The following is a 5133-nucleotide window of genomic DNA, read 5'->3' as shown; positions in this document are numbered from 1 at the left end:
AGCAAATAATTATTAAATATGTCTAATGTAGTGTGTGCATACTGTACAGTCCACAGCGATACTCAAAAGGATCCAGTTATTTGTATTAAATCATGTTCCTTTGACCACCTGCTGTGTGGGCAAATTGGGACACTGACCAAGGCAAAATTGGCCAACATGTACTGTTAACTGGCAGACACACAACAAATAACCCAAATCCTTTTCCTATGATAAAATGTTTCCATGTTCTTCATCGCAACTTATATTTGTATCATTTTTTTTTTTATTCAAAAAAAGTGACACAAAGCTCAGGAGTTAAATCTTAAAAATACATTAAAGTACCTTAACTCTTATACAAATAAAATACATTATTGTTATCACTCGGCTGTAACTCCTCAAATCATCTCTGAATTGGTGCTGACATTTTCCTTCCTTCTGGAGGGTGGCTATTTTCGTTCCCCATGGACCTTGTGTTGTAAAGTAGCCACCATGCCAAGCTCACTCAGGTGATGGACTACAATCTCATGTTTAGTTTACTAATTTGTATTGAGATTGTAGTCCATCACGGGAGTGAGCTTGGAGCAATGACTACTTTACAACACACACACGGACCATGGGGAACAAAAGTAGCCCCCCTCCCGAAGGAAGGACAGTGTCACTACCAATTCAGAGATGATTTGAGGATCTACAGCTGAGTTATACACAAATAAGATCCAGTATTGTTAATAAGGTACTTAAATGCATTTTTAGGATTTAACTCCTGAGTTTAGTGTCACTTTAAGTGTTAAGCAAGCACAGCAGTATCATGGGATGGACAATATAGACAGGAAGTATATATCATACAATTGTAAATCCAATACACGTATTGGTATTTGTAAAGACCATGCTATAAGAATGAAATCAAAGACCTTTTGAAACATCAACAAAAATCAAATCGTCTCACAATATGATGTGCTTGGTATCATCCTATAATGGTTAGGATCGAAAGTAGAAATAGATACAATTGTGTAGGTCATGCATATACTATTGTAGCTTTAGAAAACTAGGCTACATGCTTATAGGTATTCTACAGTATTCTGATTTTTTTAAGATGTGTGAAAATGTCGTCATCATAATAGAAAAAAAATCTTCTTAATATGAGCTATGCTAAAAAAAAAGTCCAGCACACTGACTGTGTTTTGCAGTTTAACTGTGTATTACATTGCATGTTACTATTCAGCCCGGTTCAGGCAGGATTTCTTTTTTTTTTTAAAGCAACACACATTTAAATAAAACCTTGAAGTTGTTGGTTATGTGTTTAGATGAAGCACTGAGATCCTGAGGAATGCTGAATTAAGTTTTTCTTACTTAGGACGTTATATGTATGTATAAAGCATTGTACAGGAAACCTTCCTGGATATCATAGATAAGCATGCATATAGAGAGACTAACATTACATTGCACTATAGCGCCATCTACAGCTCAAAAGACATATTGCAATCAGTAATACAATTAGTACATTAGAATATGCTGTTGCATTTCCAACAAAAGCGAGGGTCCCTTATTAAGAAAAATGGCAGGCCTGGAAAGAAGTCCATATATACTTAGCTTTCCCATGGCTTGTGCCTTAAAAGGCTGCTTCCCTGCGCTGCAATGTAAATCCTGGAGCAGCATTCGAGTCTACAAGAAGAAAATACATAATGTGCTAGGGGGAACAATCTGCCCATTTGTTTGGGAAGTGACCCTTTGGTGATAGGGTCTCACTTCAAAGCAGATGTAAACACAATAGATTATCTTTCTTGCAATGGAAGACGTGCTTTTCTGCCAGACCCCCACCATCCAAACAAAACTGGCTGTAAAAAAAAAACTTAAAAAATTAAGATTTCACTAATACTAGGTATAAAAGACCTTAGTTCTGGCTTCTGACACTTCTTGGAGGAATGGGTGACATTACTACACCTCATCATTGCCTCCTGGGTACTCAAAATCCCATGAGAATGCACTTCTGCAATAGGCTGGGCACATTCTTGCAGGATGTTGAGTGTCCAGCTATCCCATAAGAAGCGATGAGGCACAATTACATCATATTTGCCTCCAGGAAGCCAGGACCTAGGTAAGTATTTTATTTATTTTTGTGTGAAATCTTACTTTTAAAGATTTTTGCAGCTAATGTTCATGCAAGGCCCACTTTAAAAGGCCAATGGGGTATGTAGTGCAGGTTTTACTGTCACTGTAGGTGGTAGGGTGTAGAGGTAGGAGATCAGGGTCCACAATCTCCTTTTCCAGTGCACAGAGAGGTTTCATTTATTTATTTGGACCCTTGATGCCTCTATAAAGTAGACCTGCCATCATCTGTATATGTTTTCAGCAGTGAGACAGTGATAAAAATAATGCTGATTACCACACACAGCTTCCCATCAGATTTCTCATACACTACACATATTTGGGGGGTTTGGGAATCCATTAGGGGCTTCATTTTAGTGTAACACTGAATAGATGAAGTAGTAAAGATTGTTGGTGTACAGTTTACGTGTACCCACGATTTTTGCTGTTCTCCAAAGTTCCACAATTTTAAATTTACATATTTCCTGGGGTTTGCAGTCTGCCCTAATGTATTCAAACTTTATTGAAATAATTTTGGACTAGTACTAAGGAAATTACTCAAACCCCTTATTGATTATAAACACAATTAAAGCAAAGACTATTGGGACTTTTCAGGTGATGAACCACACATGTACGTGAAGTAAACAATTCCTAAAATAATACGTTTAATTTCTATATAGATTAAAACAGAACTTCGTAAAGTTATTCCTTTTATAGGGCATAAGCGATGGACTTTAATCAAACTATATATTCAATTGCATCACTTATTGCTACGACCACATTTAATATCCTCAAGAATCCAAGCAGCCAGCACTTCGGCCTTTTGGCTAAGATCAAGTGTAGTATCTGTTCTTGTCAGTTTTCGTGGAAGAACGGTGATGTCTTCAGACTGGGAGATGGCAGTCCAGTATTCCCTAGAGTAATAGGTGGTTGCTGTTTTTTTTAAAAACTTTTCCTCCTGGGTTGGTTCTAGCCTGGTGCACCAGGCTTGTCCCCAGTTGTAGGCAGAGGTCCCTGCAGTGCTATTGCCTTCTAGCAGGAGTGGGGCTGTCTTTGTCTGGCGTAGGGCTTGAAGTGCAAGAAGCTTTTGTACCGGCCGCACGTGGCACTTATTTATTTATAGCACTTATTTTTGCACAAGCACTTTCCCTCCACAGATGACAGAGGGTGCAGGTCTTTTGGGGGCCTGCCCTGATGTTGAAGGGAGGATCTATGCCCTTAACTGGTCTGTTTTCTTCCCCCACTCATGGGGTCTCTGTTCAGGAGAGCCCCTGCCTAATACTTGGTGGGCTGGCTTCGGCTGGTCCCCAAGGATCGGGGTCCACCTGGCTTAACTGCTAGGTGGACTAGAGTGCCTTGCCCCTGTCAGGAGCCTTGTGCCCTGGGGGGTTCAGGGATATTGTGGCCCTCTTTTTCAGAAGAGGACCAAGTACCCTTGTGCACTTTTTTTGTGTGAGGTGATTTCACTATGCACTCATTGCAGAGCTTCAAAAAGGTCCTGGGATCAGATGGAGAATAAGGACTTCTGTGAGCTCAAGTTGGCCTATAAACAGCAGATGCAAATAACTCCAGGACTGGGTATGTGTGGACTGCATCACTAAGGTCTAAAAGGGTTATGATTAGGAGATATATCTCCAGAATAAACACATAGGCACTACCCATCTAATAATGAGCATGTACCCCTTTTGCCGTGAAAACAGAGGAATGTAGAGCCAGTCTGTAATGTTACTTCGGGCACTGAATCCTGCATAGGGCGCTCACCTTGGCATGTAGTGCAACACATTGTTAGCCACAGGATGCTGTACTGGTCATGGGCCTTGGTCCATCCACTGGTGGAGCCTTGTCCCTAAAAACCCCTTAGGGGGTATGCGCATTGGGAGGGTGAAGACTCTCCAGGTTGTGCTGAATGCCCTTCAGCGGATATTGTCACACACCTAAACCACCATCAGTGAGTACCTAGGGCTTGTCCCTATTCCCCAGTAGCTTGCAGCCCCATGTGCTCCCATGTAGGGGGTTAACTTACACAACTGCAATACTTTATGTTTCACAGACACTCCATCAGGGCAATGCAGCACTTCTTTAAGGGGCCGTTTACACTTTGTACTGTACTGGATCTTCTACTGACGACTTGGTGCCAGATACCACAGCATACTTTCAGAGGTCTAGTGGAGTTCATGCCTTGAAGGGGCAGGGCCGTTTTGGCAGCAAAAAGGGGATCTACTCATTAGGCAGGTGGTCATAGTGTTATGGCTGATACGTGTATGTTGCAAAGTATTTCTTAAAAGTTTAGCCATAGCACTGACAATACTCATGTTTCCAAAGAGTTGGCTCCAACACTTTCAGCTGGGTTTCTCTGACCTTCCTTTGCAGTACAACAACCAATCCCATGTCACAGGAACACATTGTAGCAAGTGTTTGTTGAACAATCACTCCACAAAGTGTTATAAAAAAGGTTCTGAAATGAAAATTGTCCCAAAGCCAATATAATGTAGGAGGCAGGCAGACCTTAAGTCTATTTTGAATTAATATCTAGTATAATTTAAAGTGAAATGTTACCAAACAATAAATGCAAACAAGGCTTATTATAGAAGACATACTGTCTGCTCTGCAATAAAAGCTTCTTGCAAACATTTACTCCTATGTTCCGGCTCAGGAGTTACATCATCCAGGGCTAACCAATGCAGGCAGCTGAACCAAGAAAAAGATGGGGTGAAGGACAGTGAGCTTGTTTACATTGCTTTGCTGGAGGGGAGGAGTATAGTGGACGTAAGCTCCATCTATAGTGTATGAAGAGTCTAACAATTGGCTTCTCTTATTCACACCCTTTTAACCTTTAATACATTGTTGAAAGAGAACGATCAGAGCTGGTAACATCTTTCTCTGTTAAGGCTGAGATACATGGGCCTGCAGGTATATGCAAAAAACAAAAACTTGAAGCAGACAAAATCTAGGGCAGTTATGCATTGCAACAAGTCAGCTTCTCTTTCATTTTCAAATCTTACCTGAACTGGAGAAGCCAATTGGTTGCCATGCACATCTGCTCCACATTTTGATACATTCTCCCCCCCCCCC

Source organism: Nanorana parkeri, unplaced genomic scaffold, assembly GCF_000935625.1.
Source record: "Nanorana parkeri isolate BGI_ZX_2015 unplaced genomic scaffold, ASM93562v1 scaffold282, whole genome shotgun sequence".
Lineage (NCBI taxonomy): Eukaryota > Metazoa > Chordata > Amphibia > Anura > Dicroglossidae > Nanorana > Nanorana parkeri.
This window is presented reverse-complemented; position numbering follows the sequence as displayed.